This window comes from Mauremys mutica, chromosome 14 (assembly GCF_020497125.1).
Source record: "Mauremys mutica isolate MM-2020 ecotype Southern chromosome 14, ASM2049712v1, whole genome shotgun sequence".
NCBI classification, from domain to species: domain Eukaryota; kingdom Metazoa; phylum Chordata; order Testudines; family Geoemydidae; genus Mauremys; species Mauremys mutica.
The window spans coordinates 21,305,259-21,330,380 of record NC_059085.1 but is presented as its reverse complement, the minus strand read 5'-3'; the positions used below and the strand labels follow the sequence as shown (position 1 = coordinate 21,330,380).

General features: G+C 41.4%; 1 long non-coding RNA gene across 4 annotated transcripts in view; it reads left to right on the top strand.

Moving 5' to 3' along the window:
- Positions 1–25,122, top strand: part of LOC123349264 — a 279,415-nt gene that overhangs the window by 60,866 nt on the left and 193,427 nt on the right. For all 4 annotated transcript variants that reach the window (XR_006573446.1, XR_006573445.1, XR_006573444.1 and 1 more), the window contains exons 2-3: positions 3,676–3,795; positions 19,263–19,374. This is a non-coding gene — a long non-coding RNA (uncharacterized LOC123349264). The remainder of the gene's footprint in view (positions 1–3,675; positions 3,796–19,262; positions 19,375–25,122) is intronic.

Below are 25,122 nucleotides of genomic sequence, written 5' to 3'. Positions count from 1 at the left end.
ACTAGCAGCTGAGCTCAGCTCAGGGTAGGAGCCACCAGCCAGGTCTTCCCCAGTTCCGCCTCCTGCCCACAGGGATTTCTCTCTCTGCTGGCTGCCCTGGGCACCTGAAACATACTGCTGAGGGGAGGGTTGCATGACCACTCTTGTGACTTCCCTTTGCTTCCCCCTCAGAAAGTCACTTTCCTGCGGGGAAGCAAAGAAATCTGAGGGGGACATAAATTCTGTGCATGCGCAGTAGCACAGAATTCCCCCAGGAGTACACAGTGTTACTCATTATGGTAGAGTTATGATGGCAGTTTGCAGAGGCAAAGTGGTGTAAATGCAGGTCTTGGGAGATCCTGAGAAAGATTCACTCCTGTAATAAGATCTGCCCAGTGCAGGGGTAAGAGGATTCATCAGGTAATGGGTTATGACTCCCTGATTCTGAAGCCATGGCTGTTCTAGTCCCAGCCACATATTTGAGCAGCCCAGGAGTTGCTGTAGTTTATTTCATCTAAGAATTGATAAAGCAGAGTGGAGCTCTGTCCTTCCCCCAAGATATCCCCACTCCTACATGCCCCTCTACTGGGCTAGGAAGTTGTAGGAGCTGGCTTTTCCAGTACTATGTCCGCTGAAAGCTCCCCCTGACCCCAGAAGATTAGGAAAATTGTCAGGTGGCCAGTTATGGCCAAATCTGGGCTTCTTTGCAATGTCTCAGAAGTAGAAAGTAGCCACCAGATCCAAGAAGAGAATCTGGCCCACTTTCATTAGAGCTGGTCAAAATTATATGAGAGTTCATGTTTTCATCACAGACTCTGTTTAAATTTTGATCAAAACAACCAAATTAAAAAAAAAAAGGGAAAAAATTGTAACATAATTCGTGTATTTCCCGCCTCCCATTTTCCAACTAGCTGCGTTACAGTGCCAAAATCACACACCATTACAGTCACTCCAGTCTGGTTTGTGGAATGGCAGTTAAGGCAAAATGAAATATTGGTACAATCAGAGATTTCAGTCCAGTAGACTATCGTCCAGCTCAGCTCCCTCATGAGGAAGGCAAGTGAGGATGCTGGCTTGGCTCCTGCATCCTGCAAATGGAATGTGCAGTCAGGGAATTTGAAAGAATAATCTGTAGTCTGAAAATGTGTACATCTTAAATGTTGAAAGTGCCCACATTTCTAAATGGCAGCCTGACAGCGCTACAGACTGGCGCCTTCTGCTTTGCTGCAGAATAGGAACAGGGCAGGTTCTCTTCCCCCCCACCCACACACACACTCTGCTCCATCAGGGTGCTTCATTCCCAATCTGGAGAGAGCACACTGGGAGACAGTGTAGTGCAATCTCCATGACCATTGGTCTCTCAGAGACTGCAAAGATGGCCCCAGTTAATGACAGTTGTGACTGTGATTTTTGGGATCTGGACATTTTCCCACCAGAAACTGTACTGAAACTACTACTTTTTTTCATATAGGTCACCTAATAGCTGGTGATTTGTAACAGCTTCCCAGCTGCTCCTGGTCTGGGTCAGGATTCTCGAGGCTATTGGACAGTCTAATAGATCTCAGTTTTCCTAATTTTTTTCTGGTAGACATCTTAACTATTTCTCTGTTGGCTCCTAATTATACCACTTTGAACTACGCTATGTAATTCCATGTCACTCTCGCTGTTTACACCTTTTTGTAGATTTTTATCATAGGCCAGCAGCAAATTATGTCTCCCCCAACCCCTAATCATCTTCCTCTCACCTGGAGCAAGGGGGAAGCAGGAAGGATATTATGTCTTGTCTCTGAGCACAATACTTCCCAGGGCTACCCCTGAGATGATGTCATTGTCCTTCACCTTTTGCACAGGGATATGCCTAGGGTGCAACGTAGCCCATTGATGTGAGAATTGAAAGCAGCAGACGCCATGAATTAGAGCATCTTCCTTTATCTCACAAATCAATTGCTCAAGTTACATAGTTTGACTGAGAATTTGTCAGGATTTTGCATAAGAAAAATCTCCTTCTCTATTAGAGCTGTAGGATTTTTTCCTTTTAATTTTATCTCATGATTTCAATTACTTTTGATAATATGCATGAAGTGTTTTTTTATCTACAGGAACAAAAGGTGAAATAGAAATATGATTCTGTTTTCTGCCTTTTATCCAATATACTGTGCAAAATTATGAGCAGGCAAGTGGTGAAGTCCTTTATTTTTTTAACAAAAAGTATATTAAGCAACTATAACTATCAAAGATCAATAAATAAGCAAGATGTAAGAAATTTAAAAGTATTAAAGAAACATTTCTGAATAGAATTGGGATGTTTAAACATATAGTTATAAGTTTTTTTTCAGTAGTGTCCTCTGGTTAAAACATACAACATTAAACAGTTTGCCATAAGAAATTATCTGTTAAAATAATTGATGTAACAAAATCACTTCCACTATTTATCTCTTACTCATACTTCTGAATCTTAAGAGAAACATTGGTTTTAAGTGCATCTCAGGTTAACTTCAGAATTTGTATTTCAAGTTGAAAGGTTGAAGTTACATCTGAATGCTTTATATTTCAGTTGGAGCTAGACTTTGCTACTTTTAGTCCTGTGGAATTATATCTTAATCCTAAATAATTCCACTGAAGTTAGTGAAGCCACTTGTCAAGTAAGGTACCACTCACTGGGTGATATCCTACCCCATTGATATAAATGGGAATATTTCATTGACTTCAGTGGGACCAGAATTTCACCTAATGTGAGTAAGTATCATAGTGCAATCCTAGGACTTATTTTCTGTCCAAAACAAAGTTACTGTGTGTTAAGTTTAGTTGTCTTTATTTTTAAACCGACTAACCCCACAGAAGGTTACAGCTAGCATGAGGGAGACACAAATTCAGTCAATGTATTGTAGTAATCAGAACGCTCCCACCAAGGTCAGAATATTAAAGTTCAGTGTTGGAGAAGTGAAATTGTAATTCTCTGTATAGTGTAACATTGGCCAATTTTCTCTCAAGAAGCTCATTGCGTGCATTTTCATTTTCATGTCCACAGTAAGGAAACTTGAAATAATAACCAGGGAAGAACCTGAAAGAATAAACTAAAAAGAAAAGATAATTAATCCATGAAACAGAAGAAAAGAGAACAAAAATATTTGTATTATATTTAGTATTATGTATATTTATTATCTTTGCTTAATCAGTGGAAGATGAAGGAAAAGAATAGATGTACTCATGTAGGGCTGAATTGTGAACCTGTTACTCCCTTTAAGTAAGTAGCTATTCACAAAAGCAAACCAAGTGACTTCATTAGGTCTACTTGAGTAGGTAACTGCTCACAATGGGATAAAATGTTTACAACCCGTATGATTTCAATGTTTTCATACCCTTACCCAGTAAGGGCTTAGTGTTGTGGAGCACCTATGCGGTGCTGAGCATACTCAATTCCCGCTGAGGTAAGTAGGAGCTGAGAGTACTCAGCAGCTTGCTGAATCAGACTCTAATGTGGAGTGTATCTGAGATCATTTTATGAAACATTACATTACTCAAATATAAATTATATTAATTCCGCTGGAAGCCCACCATTAACAAAGTGTTGACTGAAATGCTTAAAGAATGAGGACCATATCCTAATAGAGGGCTGGTATTTGTCCTATGATGACAATATGAATTTGTCCACGACAGATATGAACCCTAATTTCCTGATCCATTTCATTTCCATAGGGGCTATATTTCTCTTCCAAGATCTGGCCAATGCATCACTTGCTGCAAGAATGAGTTGTGATAGTTAACTGCCAGAAGCAGAGGAAATATGCCCATCCCGGGAGACTTTTGAAGACAATGGTAAGTAATAATTTTTTTAGTTTTCATGTTGATCATGGACCAGAAATTCCAAATAAAGGATCACAACCCTCTTGGCCTGTTTTTATTCTTTTAAATTGATGTTCCTTTGTTTTTTGAAAGGATCTATTTTTTTCTGATCCTTGTGGATGATTTACATTTTAGTAGTCAGAGCAAGTTTGCCTAGGTTCAACATTTATCCCTGCTCCTGTTTTAAACCCTTGTGCATTACCAGTGCTTGGGACCACATGGCTGTGTGAAATTCTATTGATTTTTTTTTTCATGGAATACAGAGATGTAGGAATATGGGGCCAGCAAATGTCACCTTTTTGATCAAGCTTCAAACATCCGTAAGGCAGAAAAGGGGTTAAGGGACTGCAGTTCTCTCCTGGAAGTTCTCCATTTAAAGGAATTTGGGAGACTTATTTCCTCCAAATCTCAGTCACAACAACAAGAAAATGAAACTTATAATTTTCTTTACTTGTCTCTCACTATGGAGCCTTTAGATTAGCTTTCTTTATTTCTAAATTATACCACATATGATTATCTATGACATTTGTGATGGAATGTTCTAGATGGAAAGCACTTTCAGTGGGAAAATGCTGGGTCCCATGGAGTTAATTAGCTCAATTTAAAACATTTCCCGTAATACTTATATTATGTTGCTTCAGGACAATTTTCACATCATACCATTCATTGTTGAGAAAGGTAAAGTGAAGCAAATACAGGTGCCTCAGCAACCGCTTAATTTTCTGCAAGCCACTCTCACTGATCAGTCCAGACAATCCCTGAAGTGAAATCTAAAAAAGAATCCCCCAAAGCTGGCCTTCTGTTCTTCCTGGCACTAGAGACTTCCCTTCCCTTGTAAGACCTGGGAATCTTTCATGACAGATCGAGGAACAATGTTATAGACCAGGGGTGGCCAAACTTGTGGCTTGCGAGCCGCATGCAGTTCTTTTACAGTTAGTGTGGCTCGGGGAACCCACCACACCCCCGCTCTTCTCTGCCTACCAGACTTGTGGGGAGGGGGAGAACTCAGGACCTTTGCCTTGCATGGGATGGTGGGGCAGGGGGTTCTGCCCAGTGGGGAGGTGGGTCTCAGGACCTCAGCCCCATGAGGCACACCTACCAGGTCTCAGGGCTTCAGCAAGAGTGGGGCTGAAGCCCCAAGCCCCAGCAGGTGCCTCCTGTGGGGCAGAAGCCCCAAGCCCTGAGGGGTGCGCCCCAGCTCTCAAACTTTTGAAGATTGTCATATGCAGCTTGGAGGGTCAGTAAGTTTGGCCGACCCTGTTCACATTCAGATCCTGTTCCTAGCTGAATGAGTTTGACCCTGAGCTGCTGCACTGATATTGCATATTATGTTGCAAACCATTATACATTACTTTGCCTTGAAAAGTACAATATTTTAGATCATTGACTGAACAGGGGAAAAATAGTGATGGTACGAAAAAGAGAGCTGATTAAAAAATCGTCCCTACCATCCATCTGTTCTTTCTCTGCTATATTTCTCTCCTTTTCCTTTCTTTTCCACTGGCAATGGCAAAAAGTTTGAGTGCAGCATACTCATGTATATTTGCCCAGTTCCAACCCAACTGCTATTGAAAGGCTTTCGTATCTTTCCCTAAACTGTAAGGTTCATTTCCACTATTTCAATACTATTTTTAAATGAAACTACCTTTTAAATGGATGTGCAACTGAAATTTTAGGACAATTATAAAACTAAATATGACCTGAATAGCAGGTCATATTTAAGTACTTTTCCCAAAGAAATCACCACTGAGGAATTTTAAATAAAGAGTAGCTGAGGATGTGTCAAATAAAGGGGCATAATTATATGTCTGTTGTGGTCCAGCATATTGTCATATTTTACATTTCAGTGTCCAGAGCTGCACTTTTCACATAATCAATATTAATGCAAGAGATGTTATTCTTGTCTTATTGTATTGTAAAAATAATCAAATTCCATCAGTAGTGGGGGGGGAAAAAGTCTAGTTCTATCAATAACAGAAGAAAACTACAAAGAGGCAATCAAGAGAAAACACTCAGCCCAAAGCACCCTGCACCCTTTAGGGGAGGTGTTTAAAATCAAACTTTCTTTCCTAAATTTTTCCACTGTTGCTACAATCAGTGCACTAGAATTGCTAGTGACTGTGTCTTCTGGCTATGTGCTGACCAGGGCTAGATAACAGAGGTTAAAACACTAGTAGCTGACCTACGCTGCACTCTTACTACTATTAATGCTGGTGGAGCTAACTTGTAGCAAACGTTGGGAAGAAACCATAGTGTAGACAAATGCCATGGCTTTGTAAAAGCATTGAATGCAGAGGCAGGGTATGGTCTCCTAGTAAGAAGTGTACATAAACTATCAGTAGTGTCAATTGGCCAAGAGCTGGAAAATAACCTGACTTTTGATGCCTCGAGAGGATGGACTTTTGAATGGTGCATGGTGGGCACATCCAGATGGGCTCAGAAGAAGAATTTTTTTTTTCAATGAACAAACACATGAATGAAGATTTATTACAAGGATCTACAATAAATTGAACTAAAGGCTTTCCTGTCATTTGACCCAAAAGATGACAGCAAAATAGGAAACTGAACGACAAGGATAACATGTTAGTCAAGCTAATTTTGTTGCTGTTTCTGTACATGGCTAATGTAGCTAAGTAGAAATATATCATTTTATGCTCAAAGAAACCACTTACACTTATGAAAGAGAAATGTTAAAATACAGATGTCAAAGTGTCATAATAATCATTATTCTGTCTGCTTAGGAAGAACAGTAAGTATTGGGAGGGAACTACTTTATGTTGTTGACAAGACTACAACTGAAACAGTGAAAGAGTAGATGAGATTTCTCTGTCTCCTGACAATGGCAGCTGCATTAATGAGGGATGGTGGAATTATCTGTGCTCAGGGGAAACATGTCTGGACACTGGGTTTTCTCTGGCCATGGCTGTGGATCTCGATTCCACAAGACATTAGAATGACCATAGATGTTTCTGTAGGTCCATCTCTTTATGCTACATTCTCCCACAAATAACTAATTTAAATGGAAAAGGAAGGCAATTTAAATCACTGGACATGCAAAATGTCATGTCAATGAACACAAACCACAATGAAGAGAACCATCCAAGCAAAATATGAAATTATGTAATAAAGACAAGTGCAAAGTACTTTCACTTAGGAAGGAAAAATCAGATGCACAGCTACAAAATGGGGAATAACTGGTAAATTGTAAAGTGGTGTGGGTGTACCATGGATTTATATAGAGGCAATATGATATTTAAGACAGAAAATATCATATTGCTTCTATATAAATCCATGGTATGCCCACACCTTGTATACATCTTGTGCAGATGTGGTCGTCCCATCTCAAAGATATATTGGAATTGGAAAAGGTTCAGAAAAGGGCAACAAAAATGATTAAGAGTATAGAATGTCTTCTGTATGAGGAAAGGACTGGGGAGGGATATGAAAGGACTGGGGAGGGACAGCTCAGTGGTTTGAGCATTGGCCTGCTGGGGGGAAGGATAGTTCAGTGGTTTGAGCATTGGCCTGCTAAACCACAGGTTGTGAGTTCAATCCTTAAGGGGGCCATTTAGGGAACTGGGGTAAAAATCTGTCTGGGGATCAGTCCTGCTTTGAGCAGGGGGCTGGACTAGATGACCTTCTGAGGTCCCTTCCAACCCTAATCATCTATGATTCTATGAGAGATTAATAAGACTGGGACTTTTCAGCTTGGAAAAGAGGTGACTACAAGGGTATATTATAGAGGTCTATAAATTATGAGTGGTAAAGAGAAAGTAGATAAGGAAGTGTTATTTACTTCTCATAATACAAGAACAAGAGGCCACCAAATGAAATTAATAGGTAGCAGGTTTAAAATAAACACAAAGTATTTTTTCACGTAACGCAGTCAGCCTCTGGAACTCCTTGCCAGAGGGTGTTGTGAAGGCTAATACTATAATGGGGTTCAAAAGGGAGCTAGATAGATTCATGGAAGATAGGTCTATCAATGGCTATTAGCCAGGATGGGCAGGAATGGTGTCCCTAGCCTCTGTTTGCCAGAAGCTGGGATTGGGTAACAGGGCATGGATCACTTGATGATAACCTGTCTGTTCATTCCCTCTGGGGCACCTGCCATTGTCCACTGTCAGAGGACAGGATACTGGGCTTGATGGACCTTTGGTCTGACCCAGCATGGCCATTCTTATGTTCTTAAGTATCAGAGGGGTAGCCGTGTTAGTCTGTATCCACAAAAACAACGAGGAGTCCAGTGGCACCTTAAAGACTAACAGATTTATTTAGGTATAAGCTTTCGTGGGTAAAAAACCCACTTCTTCAGATGCATGGTGCTCATTGTTTTTGGTAAGGTGTAGGAACTGCAGAAATTACAAATCAAATATGAGTCAACAATGTAATGCAGTGGCAATAATATAATTCTGGGATGTAATCGCAGGAGTGTCATATGTGAGACACAGGAGGTGATTGTTCCACTCTGCTCAGCATTGGTGAGGAGTCAGATGGAGAATTGTGTTCAGTTTTGGGCACCACACTTTAGGAAAGATGTGAACAAACTGAAGAGAATCCGGAGGAGAGATAAAAGGTTTAGAAAACGTGACCTATGAGGAAAGGTTTAAAAAACTGGGCAAGTTTAGTCAGGAGAAAAGAAGACTGAGGGAGGACTTGGTGGTAGGCTCCAAATACATTAAGGCCTGTTATAAAGAGGATTATGATCAACTGTTCTCAATGTCCACTGAAGGAAGGACAAGAAGTAATGGACTTAATCTGCAGCAAGAGAGATTTAGGTTAGATCTTAGGAAAAACTTTCTAACTTTCTAAGGATAGTTAGGTTCTGGGATAGGCTTCCAAGGGAGGTTGTGGAATCCCCATAGAATCATAGAAGATTAGGGTTGGAAGAGACTCAGGAGGTCATCTAGTCCAACCCATCACTGAAGGTTTTTAAGAACAGGTTGCAAAAACACCTGTCAGGGATGGTTTAATTGTACTTGGTCCTGCCTCAGTGCAGGGGTCTGGATTTGATGACTTCTCAGTATTCCTTCCAACCCTACATTTCTGTGATTCTGTGAAAACACTATGGTCCATTCCTCTACTGAATGACAAGGAATGTGAAGCACTGCAGTGTGCTGGAGGCAGAGAGCAGAAGTATTAAGTAATTTTTGCAACATAAAGAGTAACCACAATCTCAGAAATAAGTGATCAAGATATTGTCTTGTGATTTCCTGATTGTGTGCAAAGTTTTCAAGACTCTGTTAATAGGCCTTATAAAAGGACTCGGCTGATGGGGAAAATACTGGGAGCAGATGGGGACATGGCTGGAGTTCAGTGCACTCCAGCTATTCTGGGATGCGTCTGTGGAACCATTACAGGCAATATAAATTAGAGCATTCCTGGGTCCAGTCTGACTTATGTTGGGGACGACTTCAGTATCCAGCCAGTGCCAAAATCCAGAGCACAAATATTGTTATGTCCTAGGGGCAGCCGGTGTAGGAAGCAATCACTTGAGGCCAGAGAGCAGACAGCTAACCAAAACCTCCATTTTATTTACAGAAACAGAGAGCTCACTCAGCTGGTTGAAACCGGCTGAGCTATCCCTTAATAGTCTAACTCAGTTGCCATAGTAACAAAACCCATGACAACCAAATACACAACATATTCCTCCCCCCCTAATAAGAACATCCCCTAAATAAAACACACACTAAACTAGAGAAGGAGGGTAGACTGCCTCCATTCCCGGCTAAACCCTGGGGATTATTTTGCCCCATAACCGTGGGTTCGCCCTAACTAAAGATCCAGCCGATGAGGAGGCCTTCTGTCTCTAGGTGGATTACGGCGAACTTCTGGTGTTGTTGCACCCGAAAGTACTAGGGGCTCAGGGTCCGCAGCACGAATAGGTGAGGAGGTGGTATCAGCTCGTGCTGGGCAAAGGGGTATCTCAGCTGCCGGCAGTAATGGAGGAGAACAGTCAGGAACAGGTGACTCATTATTCGGTGTCTCACCAGGAGGGGTGAAGTCAGACCCCTCAACTGCAGATGGGTCCTGAAGACTGGCATGACCTGGCAACAGCTGATCTACATGTCGCCGCCAGGTAAGATTCTCTGCAGTCCAGACTGTATAGGAAACAGGTCCTGTTTGAGTGATGACTGTGGCCGGGACCCATTTAGCTCTGGAAGTATAATTCCGAGCCAAAACTGGCTGCCCTGGGCTAAAGGTTCGGTCTTTTGCTCTGGGTGCCCGTCTGATTACTTGATATTGCTGCTGATGTTGCACAGTTTGTCTGGGTTCAGAAGGTTTCAGCAGATCAAAGCAAGTGCGCAGCTGTCGTCCCATCATTAGAAAGGCTGGGGAAGCCTGGGTCGTAGCATGAGGTGTGTTTCTATAGGAAAGTAAGAAGGTATCCAGACGCTTTTGAATGGAGTGTTGTCCCTTTGCTGATTTCAAAGCGTTTTTCATTGTCTGCACAAATCTTTCAGCTAATCCGTTGGTGGATGGATGATATGGTGCTGACGTGATGTGGTGTATCCCATTTGCCTTCATAAAATTTTGAAACTCCTGAGAGACGAACTGCGGTCCATTGTCGCTCACAAGTTGTTCTGGCAGACCAAAATGACTAAAGAGTCCTCGTAGTTTTTGGATAGTACTCTCTGCAGTAGTGGACTGCATTATAGAGACTTCTGGCCATTTAGAATGGGCATCTACTGCCACCAAGGACATGCTTCCTTCAAGGGGACCAGCAAAGTCAACGTGAATACGTTGCCACGGGTTTTCAGGCCAGTCCCATGGGTGTAGGGGTGCCCACTGGGGTGCATTTCTTACACTCTGACATGACATACAAGCTTTTGCCTTCTCTTCAATAGCACTGTCCAATCTAGGCCACCAAAAATCGCTTCGTGCAATTTCCTTCATGCGCACTATTCCACAGTGACCGGAATGTAGCTGTTCTAACATCTGTGATCTCAGGGGTGGTGGAATAATGACACGCCTCCCCCACAACAAACAACCAGATTGGACCGATAACTCTGTCCGCCTGGACATGTAGGGAACAAGGTCGGGTGAGACCGGAGAGGTTTGTCGAGATTTTCCATGCATCACCAGGTCCATAACTTGGGATAATACTGGGTCAACGCGGGTTGCCTTCTTTATCTGAGTAGCAGTGATGGGTGTATTCTCTACCTGTTCAAAGTAGAAGATTTCCTTTTGGGCATTATCTTGATGTTTGACCGGTAAAGGCAACCTTGAGAGGCCATCTGCATTGCCGTGCAGAGTGGATTTCCGATATTTGATTTCATATGTGTGTACAGAAAGTATCAATGCCCAACGTTGCATACGACTAGCAGCTAATGGGGGAATGCCTGTGTAGGGTCCAAAAATTGATGTCAGAGGTCGATGGTCTGTAAGAAGAGTAAACTTTCGCCCAAACAGGTACTGATGAAACTTCCTAATTCCAAAAACAATTCCTAATGCCTCACGTTCGATTTGGGCGTAGTTAGTTTCTGCTTTGCTTAGAGTGCGTGAAGCAAAAGCAATAGGTCTTTCTTCTCCCGAAGGCATAATGTGTGACACGACCGCTCCCACTCCATAAGGGGAAGCATCGCAGGCCAATTGCAGGGGTAAGGATGGATCAAAGTGCGTTAGAACTTCAGAATTTAACAATGCATCCTTAGCTTTGTTAAATGCAACATCACAGGCTTCAGTCCACTTCCAGGCCTTGTTCTGCCCAAGGAGCTCATGAAGTGGTTTTAGCAGTGTGGCTAACTGTGAGATGAACTTTCCATAATAGTTCAGTAGTCCTAGAAATGAGCGTAGCTGGCTTACATTTCGAGGTGGGGGAGCCTCCACAATAGCTTTAACTTTTGCAGGGGCCTTATGAAGACCTGCAGAATCGATGATGTGTCCCAAATATTCAACAGAGGGCTTGAAGAATTCACACTTGTCTTTGCAAACTCGTAGGCCATACTCTTCCAGTCTTTGTAGGGTAGCCTCTAAATTCTTTAAGTGATCCTCTTCATTTCTTCCAGTGACCAGGATATCATCCAGATAGCACTGAACTCCTGACAAGCCACACAAGATCTGGTCCATAGCCCTCTGGAACAGGGCGGGAGCCGATGTGATTCCGAAGGGTAGGCGACAGTATCGATAAAGCCCCTTATGAGTCACAATAGTCAACAGCTCTTGGGACTTTTCATCGACGTGCATCTGTAAATATGCTTGACTCAGATCAATCTTACTGAACTTTTGTCCCCCAGCCAGGCCTGCGAAGAGGTCATCGATGCGGGGAAGCGGGTATTGCTCTGCACACAACACTGGGTTGACAGTGACTTTAAAATCACCGCAAATCCGGAGAGAGCCATCTTTCTTCACTATTGGAACGATAGGAGTGGCCCATGAGCTATGGGTAACTGGTATTAGGACTCCATTGGTGACCAGGCGCTCCAGGTCTGCTTCAACTTTTGGCCTGATGGCATATGGCACAGTTCGGGCTTTCAGATATTTTGGTGGACTGCCAGGTTTAATGTTCAATGTCACAGTGATTCCCTTCATACTTCCCAAATCATCTCCAAAAACAGCAGCATGTTTCCTTAGTATAGGGGTTAGACTGGTTTCTTCTTTAGTCATCCGGTGCACTTCTGCCCAGTTCAGCTGAATCTTCCCAAGCCAAGACCTACCCATTAAGGCTGGGTAGTCACCTCTCACCACAAACAGTGGCAATTTAGCCGCCTGTCCATTGAGCTCCACCTTAACATCAATAGTGCCCAACATGGGCACAGCTTCACCTGTATACGTGTTCAGAACAGTTTTTGTTACCTTAAGCGGAAGATGCTGTAGCTTTTCCTTATACACAGTCTCAGGAACCAGCGAGACAGCTGCACCGGTGTCTAGTTCCATGCGTATAGGTTTGCCCTCCAATAAGGGGGTTACCCAGTATTCATGTGAGCCCGCTGCCAAAGACAAAACATGCAGTGGCACTTCCTCTTGTGAGGAGGTGTCACCTTGATCATCCTGGGTCTGCTCTAGGGTATGCAAGGTTCCTCTTTTTGTCGGCCAGACCACAGGCCTCTTTTTCTTTTGTTTACAGGCATACTCAATGTGTCCCTTTTTGCCACAGTGTCGACACACCAGGTCCTTACACCAGCATTCTGATGCCTGGTGACCCAGCTTACCACAGCGGTAACATTCTTGACTCTGCACCGTTTTGTGGGTCAGTTCTTGTGACACTTTTTGCACCCTAGGGGATGCACCGATGTATTGTGCCTCCCTTGTAGCCAGTTCCATGGAGACAGCAATATCAACAGCCTTCTGTAATGTAAGCTGAGCCTCTGTCAGTAGGCGCTTCCGTATAGCTTCACTGCAGAGGCCACACACTAACCTGTCACGCAGGGCATCATTTAACATCTCTTTAAATTCACAGTGTTCTGCTAGCTTTTTTAAAATGGCTACAAATTGTACAACTGTTTCATCTTCCTTTTGGTCTCTTTTGTGGAACCTATATCTTTCAACAATTACCAGTGGTTTTGGGGAGAAATGAGACCCCAGGATTTCCACAATGTCACTGTAAGATTTAGTCTCAGGCTTAACAGGGTGTAGTAAGCTGCGTAGCAGAGAGTAGGTTTTAGCCCCTACAACAGTTAAGAATATTGGCACCTTCTTCGCTTCTGTAATGTCATTTGCAAAACCAAAAAGCTCAAAACGCTCAGTATACACATGCCACTGCTCTGTATTCTCATCAAAAGGCTCCAGGGGCCTGGTCAGAGTAGCCATGATTTTTAGTTTCACTTTCACAGTCAGTGCAAACAAGCAGCTTTTTTTCTTTGTTTGGTCTTTACCTTGACTTCTACTTCCTTCTGTTACTGGAGCAGCACCAGGATCCCACCCTCGTCGCCAGTGTTATGTCCTAGGGGCAGCCGGTGTAGGAAGCAATCACTTGAGGCCAGAGAGCAGACAGCTAACCAAAACCTCCATTTTATTTACAGAAACAGAGAGCTCACTCAGCCGGTTGAAACCGGCTGAGCTATCCCTTAATAGTCTAACTCAGTTGCCATAGTAACAAAACCCATGACAACCAAATACACAACAAATATGGTGCACAGCCAAATTGGCTCTCCCTGTAATGCCCTCCACTCTTGGACTCACTTTCTTAGAGGCCGAGCTTACAATTGGAGGTCCCCTTCTCCATGTTGGGTTAAAAAAACCCAAAAAACAAAAACACCTTTTTTGATCCCAGATCCAACCTACCAATGTGAGTTCAGAGTTCAATATGACTTTTTGTGTGTGTGTGGATTTTAGAGGTGTGTTCAGGGAAGTATGTCAGGAGGTGTGTCATTTGTAATCTTAACTTTGGGCAGCTACTGTTGCTCCATAATATCACATTCATTTATTTAATCTGCTAGCTTCCTATAAGAATTTTGTTGTTATTTAACATTTCAAATTTGCTGTCTTGAGATCTTTGGGGGGTGGGGGTAAGTGTAAAGTGTGTATGATACCAATAATAACCTTCATACAAACTTTAAAATAATTTTAATACTAATTTGTTATGCTGTCAAAATACTCAATATTGCAGTGCTTAATCATAGCTTAATTAAAATAGTACAATAATTATATGAGATAAGATTCAGATTCTCTGTTACTATTCACCTATGCTTCACACATTCCAGGCTATTTCTCATCTACAACCTCTGTATGCAAAGATTTTTTTAAATTATTTATTTATTTATTTTGCATCTTCCTTATATGAGAACACAAGGTACCATTCTGGGGTTTTGTTTCAGCTATGGGACCAGTTCTTGGTTAAAGTGTTACGTTAACTTTGTTAGTTACTGCCTTTCCTCCACTCTAATTTTTTTTCCCCACATACATGTCAGTGAGTGAAACCAAGTATAAAAATACATATAACACCAAACATGGCAGTGCTTTCTCAGAAGAGGGACTTATAGTAGTGGAGATGGCATTTGTATGGTGTGTAGCTGGCTGCACATCCAGACTCATGATCACTTGCCAGCTAACCCAAATGAAACAGTCTGACTAACTTATGAATGGGCATGATGCCATCTGAACACATGGACATGAGTTCAAGCTGCCAAGAGACCACGTCTGAGCATCAAATGTGTTTGCTGAGTGTTGGGTATCCAGCCTGGAATTCCAAACAGCTGTCCACACTGAGGGTATGCATCAGTGGTTAGGGGAATGTAAAAATGCTAATCTAGCACTTGGTTGGATTTACTTAGAAAAACATTAAAATTGTCTCCACCACTACACAGAGATTTTGGCCCTGTTATATGAAACAGGATGTTGTGTAGGGAGCAGATAGAGACTCCCAACAGCACCCTTTATTATCTATCTGACAGCAACTAGCCAAAATAACAGCAATCTTTCTGCTGAGATGCCAAAAACATATTGTCTGTTTTCTAAGTGTTAGTGGCTACAGCCATTTCAGATGTGCCTCATTTCAATCCTGTAAAGCTACCACCAATACCAAGCCCTAGAAGACGGACGACACAAGGGGAAGCTTTGTATTATATATTCAGTAACAAGCCCTACAATTATGGCATCAAGACAAGTACAATACTTCCTTTTCAGTAGTCCTGGGAATGCTCAGGTGGGAAAATACCCTACATTCAATAGAAGAAATAAATTATTGTCAGACTTTTTTTTATCTCCATCAACATTACATGAAACATCTTTATTTTTAAAAAGTCTGAAATTTATCTGAGAGCTGCTTGTTTCTTAATAGAGCTATGACATGAACCATTGTGAACAAATCCTCAGGGCACGAGCTCAAGGTCATTCCATATTCCCAGTGTCTGCCAATTTATCCTCAATCTGAATGTGCCCAGTGGGATCCCAGTGAAAACCAAAGTTTGGTCTTAACTACGTATTTAGGCATTAAAATTAAAGGGACTAATTTTTAGAGGTGTGGAGCACCTGCATCTCCTTTCAGCCCATGCTACAAGTGCTCATCTATGAAAATCATGCCTCTTTTATGTAAAACCCTAATGTTAGGCTCCCAGATTTGAAAATGTTGGCTTAAGTTGTAGTATAAATTATACAGGAAAAATCTGCAATGTTTCTTCTTTCTCCTTTTTGTATGAAAACTCTCCACGTAATATTCAAAATAGTGATGATGTAAAAATGGCACCGTCTGCGTCAGTTGAACTGCTCACTGTATGCAGTCAGAATCCTACTTGATTCAATGACAAGAAGATGTTTTTATTCCTTTGCACTCATGTTAGCTAAGCAGAGCCAATATCACCATTGAAGAATGAGCTGGATGCTAACTACATTCAAACAGCAGAATCTTTATTGATAATGCACAACCCAGAAACAGCATAACTTGGCCTTCAGATCCCAAACTTAGCCTGCAGGGCTGTCCTTTGAAAATAAAACCTGCTCTTTATGTATAGCCTCAGCAAAATTGATATAGGCATTATTGAGTGACAATAAAAGTGGGATCCTTTGATGCCATTTCTGCAGCCACTTTTTAGGTGCTGCACCTACAAATCCTACCACTCATACCCACACATTGAATGTTCAATTACAGTAATTACATGAGCAGTTTGACACATAATTGTGTACGCAGCTTTCCTTGCACTTGTCCATATAAAAATATAAGCAATAATCTTTTAAGCTCTTTGATAAAATCACCGTGATCTACTCTGCGTATTTGTAATGGGCAGGATATTTCTCTGTTTTGTCATTGTGATGCATAACCCAAACACAAGTTTACTCAGTCATACTGTCTGTTTCAATAAGTAATTAATTATTAATTCTAATACAGGTTGTTTTGATGGTAAGTTTCATTATGCTGAGAGATCCATTTGTGCAATTTGTCTAATTTACTTGAACAATATATGACCTTATATCATTGCATTAAGAAAACTAATGTTTTTAAGTAAAAGTTAATTTATTGAAATCAGACAGACTGTAACAGCTGTGAGCTGAGTAAAGTGAAACACTCACTTGATGGATGAAATAAAAGTTAAACTGGAAATGAATAGGATAATTACCCAGAATTGGTTTCTACTACAGCACCTTCCTTCCAAGGATTTCAGTGTTTTTACAAACATTAATGACTGAAGCTTCGTGATACCCCTGTGAGGTAGCAAAGAATTAGTTATCTACATTTCAGCTGCAAGACAGAGAGATTTAAGTGACTTTCCCAAATTCACATAGGAAGTCTATTGCAGAACTGGGTACAGAATCCAGATCTTCTGGTACCCAGTCCTGTAACATAACCTACACCTGACTTTTTCTTGAATTGTTTGAATAAACATTTGTTCCATATGGAGTTTGCTTTGTGAACAGTGCAGATTGTGGAATACATTTGAACACTTCATATTTCATGCACGGCCAAATTCTGATACTCTTACTCATGCTGAATATTATCTTACTCCATCATTAAAGTCTAGTGGAATATTGATGCTTTATTTTTTTACCCAGTTAGAAATGCTATTTGCTGTCCAGATTATGTGATTGTCTTTTGTGCAGAATCTTTTAGCATATTGTAGAAGACACTTTCATGCCTGGCTGACCAACCAAGTAAGAAAGCTACCCAGGCTCCCAAACCACTCTGTCCTGTTTATAAAGATACCTCTCAATGGGTAAGATCAGAGACTTATGGGAAATTAGTCTTTTACTTCCATTCTCCCTTTATTTGTATCAGGAGGGAAAGTGAACCTGCTTGTCTTCTATTAATAGAGCTGGTCAAATATTTAAAAAACAGATTTGTAAATAAACTTATGAATAAATGACTTGGATTCAATTTGCTGCTATTTGTGTAGCCATATTTGTGAATATTTGGATATATTCCCAGTATTCATCAAACTGTTTGTGAATTCCTTAAACTTAATGAACTTGTATTGGAAGTGTATTATTCATTATTCTCCCGTTGAAAAAGCTTAGATTCAAGTTATGTTTACTTTCACAAATAGTATTTGGCCAACTTCATTAATAAACATTAAATAGATTCCTGCAATTCTCCAATCAAAGACACTATTTCAGATGACTTTTTTTAATGTCCCCCTTACCATTTTTTCCCTCAATAAAATCCTACCTAGCTTGGGCCATATTTGACTGTTTCTGATGATAGGCGTTTTGGCATCTTCTTCCCATTGGAACTTCAGCAGCCTGCTTTCAATCTGTTCAGCCAGACTGTATATTTTTTCTTTTCTTTTCTTGGACTTGGATATTTTTTCTTTTTCTTCTGGATAGAGCAGAAAGTGACTTGCGGATTTTATCAAGAAAAACTGTAATATCTATTAGAATATTTTCTCTTTATGATTTTCTTTTTGTAACCTTTGTTATTACCAGCAATAGGGTATTAGTGATGACTGAAATATGAAAATTATAAATACATTATTAAAAGTTAGAAATACACATTCTGTGCTAGCAGTCAGCAGCTGTTAGAGAGTTCAGTGGAGTGGAGTAGTAACTTTTTACCAAGAGTGAATTGAATGCACATATGACTTACACGTGTATTTTGCTCTTGTTCACAAAGGGTAATAATGTATAGATAGGCATGGGTCTCTAGATTTTTGGATCATTTAAAAATATTTAAAATACCAGACAAGACCGTTAGCTGTAAAATATATAAGATTAACATTTATTCAGTAGTTTTCAGGAAGTAGTTTATCATAATGTTGATCCATGTGATTTATTTTGGTATTTAATATATCATATTGCGTATTGTGGTTTGTGGGGGTCTTGAGCAGAAATGGATTTTATTGGTTCATATGGGCTGTTCACTGCCAGTAACTCAACCTACTCTCTTACCTATAAATCATTAAAATATTAAATGACAATAAAACATCCCAAATTGCTACTGTGAAAGCAAATGTGATATCACAGACACTAGCCTGGTATTACTGAAGGAGTCAGATAAATAGAGGCTGATTCTAAGAGGGGAAGGCTTTCTGTTTACAACACTTGTCTCACATGTCTTCATAATAGTCAAGGATTTAAAAGAAAATGAAGAAATCCCATCACCATAGCTGTGTTTCAAAAAACATTATCTTTTGTAAAGTTTGACTGCATGTTAGTGGCTATTCTGAATTTATTCTGAACAAAGAGATAATAGAGCAGGACCAGGACAGTCCTTTCAAATTTGCAGATGCACATGTTTAAAGAACTCAGAATTTTTATTATACTTTTTAAAAGTTTACTGACAATCAACAGAACTAATCTGTTTAGAATTCAAATCTGAATATGTTTAAATAGCCATTTAGTCCTAAGGGAAACTGAATCATGGTTAAATTGAACCATGCAGATTTGTGTCCTTTGATGGTCATTTATCATTACAGATAAAATTTGCTGTACTGACTGAGCAAAACTAAATCCAGCAATATACCCATTCCATTCTTGACTATGATTTTGCCTGTAAGGAACAAACCATGTGTAATATATATAAATTACAAATTGAAACTAAGTGCACATTTCTCTCTATCTTTCAATATAAGCTTCTTGAACCAAGGGCACAGACTGCTTGACCAGTGAGCCGTGTGATAAAGCACAAACAGCGCAGGAAATGAAAACCCTAGGAGCAGCAGATGATGTGGGCAGGAGGCACAGGTATTTCACTCAACTCTATCTGGTTCACTCCCCAGGCACACAAAGAAAACTTAAACATTATTTACTCAACCGTGTGCCAGTTAAAACCAATATCTCTAGACCATCTGTTCAGGAAGATGACCTCATGGAACTTTCTGCCCTAACATTACGTCAGCATAATTCTGGCTAATCAATCTCTGCTTGATCATATTGTTTTAAAGTATTCCTTAGTGATAGGGAGGATTAAAGTAAGTACTGGAAAGTTCATATTAGTTGGATTTTCAGCATATGTTTTAGGAAACAGAGTCCTGTCCGTAGCTGATATAAGTCAGTGTAGCTCTACAGAAATCACATGAGCTATTCTGACTTACACCAGCTGAGCATCCATCCCATATATGTAAAATATATCAGGACCATAATCATACCATAATATCACTTTAATATGTCCATTACCAGGACACTCCAAGAGACTTTACAAGGGGATGGACTTTGATGATCTACCCAGTCTTTTTCCATCTGTAGCTACTATGATCCTGTTATGTGGTCATTTTAAAATACAGTGGTGGTAATTCCAGTTGCTATGATTGGAAAATAGTGTGGTGCTGTCCACTTAACATGGACATTTTTTTCAATACTAAGTCTGCTTACGTGTCAAATATCTAATACCTCAAGCTGGCTGTGGGTCATAACCAGAGTTGTCTCTAGGGTACAGAGAATTGGGGTGACTGTCCTTGGGGCACTTTGGGGCCCTGCAGGAGGTGGGCAGGGAGGTGAGGCATGAGGCAGGCAGGTGAGTGGGTTGAGGAGGTGAATGGGGAGGCGGAAGGTGGGCGGGGGTAGGGGGCGAAGAGGAGCCCCCCTACAGAACCTCTCCCTCCCCCCAGCGCCTCCTGTCCACCGGTGGGCCCCTCCAGTCAACGTCTCCTCCTCCCTCTTAGCACCTACCGCGGATCAGATGTTTCAGCTGTGGCATCAGAAGGTGCTGGGGAGGGAGGAGCGAGGGCCACAGTTGCCAGCTTTCATGTGGTAAATAAGCACCCTAGCTTTCACAACAAGCCAAAAATCAAGCTAATCCCATTTCAAAACCAGGCCAAAACAAGCCAATCCCTAAGAACTCCAACACTCTCTCTGTGACTAGATTCCCCGGCATGGAGTCTGGGACTGTGGTGGGCCCTCCGTGCACCCCTGACTCTCTCCCCCTCTTGCCCCTGCTTGCTGGGAGCCAATCAAAAAAAAAAGAAGCAACAAGCTACAGGCCAAAAATTAACCAACAAGCAACTCACAAGCCAATTAAGCCAAAAACAAGCCCAACTTCTGCATTTTTTTCACAGGTTTGGCATGTCTGGTGAGGATGCAGTGTGCTCGGGGGAGGGGGTGGAACTGGGAGAGGAAGAGGCGGGATGGGGGCAGGAAGTGGTGGGCGGGAAGGAGCAGGGTGGGAGTTGGGCCTTGGGGGAAGGGGTGGAGTGGGTAGGGTGACCAGATGTCCGAATTTATAAGGACAGTCCTGATTTTTGAGTCTTTTTCTTATATAGGCTCCTATTACCGCCCCACCCCCCCATCCCCTGTCCCAATTTTTCACACTTGCTGTCTGGACACCCTAGGAGTGGGGCAGGGCCTGGGTGGAGCTGGGGGGAAACACCCCCTGGCAGATTAGAAACTTGGCACCTATGTCCCGGGCCCTGCACCCCCTAGGGATGGCCCTGGTCATAACAAAAGAGTCTTGCAAATAAAAAAAGGTAAAGAAATTACTTAAATTCTTTTTCAGTGCAAAGCAAAGAGGAAAACCCTTCAGTGTCTCCACTAGGGACTTTCTGAATGGGATTACATGGAAAGATTGAGCAATGGCCATTTAAATTCACTGTGCGTGAATGCTTGGTTTCCAACTGCTTAACAATGTTCTGTAAGCCTGGAATACTCAGGGAGATCACTAAAGCCTGGTCTACACTAGGCGTTTAAATCGGTTTTAGGAGCGTAAAACCGATTTAACGCCACAACCGTCCACACTAGGAGGCACCTTATATCGATTTTAATGGCTCTTTAAACCGGTTTCTGTACTCCTCCCTAACGAGAGGAGTAGCGCTAGTATCGGTATTACCATATCGGATTAGGGTTAGTGTGGCCGCTGATCGACGGTATTGGCCTCCGGGCGGTATCCCACAGTGCACCACTGACCGCTCTGGACAGCAATGTGAACTCGGATGCAGTGGCCAGGTAGACAGGAAAAGCCCCGCGAACTTTTGAATATTTCCTGTTTGCCCAGCATGGAGCTCCGATCAGCACGTGTGGCGATGCAGTTAAAAATCAAAATAAAGAAAGAGCTCCCGCATGGACCATGCGGATGTGATCGCTGTAAGGGCAGGCAAATCTGTTCTATCAGCGCTCCGTTACAGAAGACGAAATTCAAAATCATTTTTTTAAAATCTCCAGACAGAGCTCCAAATGCTTCTAGGGTCAAACACCGTGTCCGCGGTGGGTCAGGGCATAGCTCGGCAATTTTTGCCCCATCAGGCACTGGGATCTCAACCCGGAAGTTCCAAGGGGCGGGGGAGGCTGCGGGAACTATGGGATAGCTACGGAATAGCTACCCACAGTGCAACGCTCCAGAAATCGACACTAGCCTCGAACCGTGGACGCACACCACCAATTTAATGTGTTTAGTGTGGCCGCGCGCACTCGATTTTATAAAATCTGTTTTACAAAACCGGTTTATGCAAATTCGGAATAGTCCCGTAGTGTAGACGTACCCTAACAGTTGAGTTATAGTTCCACCTATGTCTATGGACCTGTTCTTTGGGAAGAGCAGCAGCACAGTATAGCGCTGCATTTTAATCCATATTTACACCAAAACAGCTTGCTTGCCCACTCTACCTTATATTTCATTTGAGTTTGGCATGTAATCACTTGGCTCAAAACCAGTTCTCAGTTACATCCCCTGCAGCCCAACTTACCTGTGGGCTGACTTTGGCTCAGCGTTTAATTTCCCGTTTGGTGAAAGCATCTGGCCAGACATTCTAGCACTGAATTTGGTCTCTCTCACCTGATACTTTCACTTATCCCTGTCACTTCCATTTATTCATTTGCACCTTTGTTGCTTTTTGATCTGGTTCCTTTTGGTTGCCAGGCAACCATAACTGTATTGTGCTGGGTTCTGCGGTACTCCCATCACTGAACTGCTGTGCACAGTTAGGTAGTAACTGATGTTAGACTGTATCTTTTATTTTTACCAATGCCCACAAATTGGATGTTTCTAATGAAATAGTGTTTGAATTTTAAAGGATGCAAACTTTACCGATACATAATCAATATCAAGGGAGGGTGGATCAGGAATAAAGCAAGGTGGAAAACAGTGAAATAAAGATGTTTTACTGTGTGTCCTGCACCCCTGAAAACACCTCTGGGACATGACGTGGCTCTTCTGAGGCATCACTCTAATGATGTGGTACATGTTCTGCAGTTTAGACCTGTCTGATCAGGCAGTTAGCAAGCATCAGTGGTATCTAGAAACAGGCAGAAATAGTGGTTGGCTGATTAACTTCATTTTATTTAACCTTCCCTCTAGACACAAAGAGGGTATTTTTTTGCATGTATTCTTTATAGCTCAGTGATATGTGGAGCTCGGGGCTACTGCTGGTGTATCCATTAGGGTTATGTACTTCTTTAGTTGAATCTAGACAGATGGCAGAGAAAACATGTATGAGAGTCAGGAAAAATCACACTAAAAGGATAGAGAAGGAAAGAAAATTTACAATCACAGTGAATGGATGTATGTCTAATGCCTAGCAGGATAAATCTCACACAAGGGAATTCATTTACATACTATTAAAGTTGACATGTTAATATCAAAGCATTAAAATATGTAAATAGCACAAGCCTGCACCAAATCCTAATTACTGCTTTACATTATCAACTAATTTACTCTTTATGATATTTTATGACTGTTCAGCTGTGTCAGCGAACAATTATGAGACCCTCCTACAATTTGATAACTTCTTTTTCTTTCTTTCTTTCTTTCTTTCTTTCTTTCTTTCCATTCCTCTAGTTTAGAAATGATGAGAAGATGCACATTGTTGAATGTCCTTTTTGCATGAACAACATATGCTCCGGGTTCCTGGTGTTTCACTTGTCTTTCTTTTATCCTGCTTATCACAAAGGCAGATTTATATGCAGGCTAATGAGAACTGACATTTCTTATACTATCTGCTACAGTTACAGCACAGATTTAATGTTTCACAGGTGTTATATCATTACAAAATAAGCTAGAGGCATATAAGCATTGAGGAAAAACTTAACAATTATTATGATAGAAGAAGATGCTTCATTTTATGAAGTATTGTACCTTTTGAGTCATAAAGTCTTTATGGCAGGGAAGAAATTTATCATAAAATCTGTACTGCCAACCTGGAATAAGACTTTCTCCTCCCCTGCCCCCAATAACTTAAAGCATTTATTGAAATCAAAAACTGGTGGTGTGACATTTCTTGATTTCAGTAAAAATGTCTGAAATTTGATCATGTTTTATTCATTTCAAATAGTTGCTTTAAATTAAATGGAAATATCTTTGGGATGTGACACTGCTTTTTGTGGTGAGTCTCATGGTTTATGACAAGAAACGTAATGTTGCTTACAGCAGCTCAAGACATATCTGATCACGTCATGTCAGTAAGTGTTGACAAACAAGCAGAAAGAGCAGTTCTGTTGGAAAATCCAAAATGTAGGGCCAGATCCTTACGCCGTCAAAACCACCATTAAAGTCAAAGTTTTATCTGCATTAGGATATGGTACTTAGCCCTTAATCTGAATAATGTACCCAGTTGTACCTGTCAAATGTTTACCTTTTAAAAAAACCTATGCCACAGGGATCATAATTACTAAGTGTTCATAAGGGGCCAGATCCTGTTAAATGCCAAGCACCCTCAACACCCATGGAAATAAGTGGGAGGGAGCTCAACTCTTTCAGGATCAGGACCATAGTGCAAGAACGTACAGTCTGACTAAAGAACTGATACTGATAGCAGAATAAAGGGAACTGGGAAATAAATAGAAACAATTTCCACTGAAGTGAAAGTTTGGAGCCAAAAGGCACATACAGAACCATTTTAAGCCAAGGGCAGATGACACGGGATTCAAAATTTAATGAGCCTTAAATGCCATAGAATGTGCCAGAGGTACAGTTACAGCATCAAGGCTTTCCACGACTTATTTAAAAGGCCTGTTTATAATGCACAAGATCATCAATTCAATCTGAAGATGCAGGGATGGAGCCCAGAACCATTTCAGATGGTCGCAGTAATCCATTCCAACTCAGATTTTATTTTAACTGTGGGAGTTCCTAAGCCTCATTGCCCGATGCTGCAGACCCTTCTTGTAGAAGCTTCACTTCACATCCTCTGACTGCTCACCTATATGACACAGCCCGAAGCTCTAAAAGATGCCTTGCAGTAGGTTGCATCCACTGTTGGTTAGAGTCTCCCTGGCACGTCTTGGAATGTGAAATGTTTCACTATGTTCCAGAATCTTTGTTGCTCTTCCTGTTTGCTCCTCCTAAATTTATGTCTTGATTATTTTCAGTGGTGCTGAGCATCCAGAGCTCCCACTGGTCACTTATTTTGGTGTTTAAGTATGGTTTTAGGCCCTGTCTCTTGATGAGTTGGGTTTAATAACGTTGGCCTTAATGCATGCTACTCTTTTTGGCAACCTGCTGCTAATAATGCCCTGAAATGGTCCACCCTTTAAATATCTAATTCTGCCAAAGGGAATTATAATGTA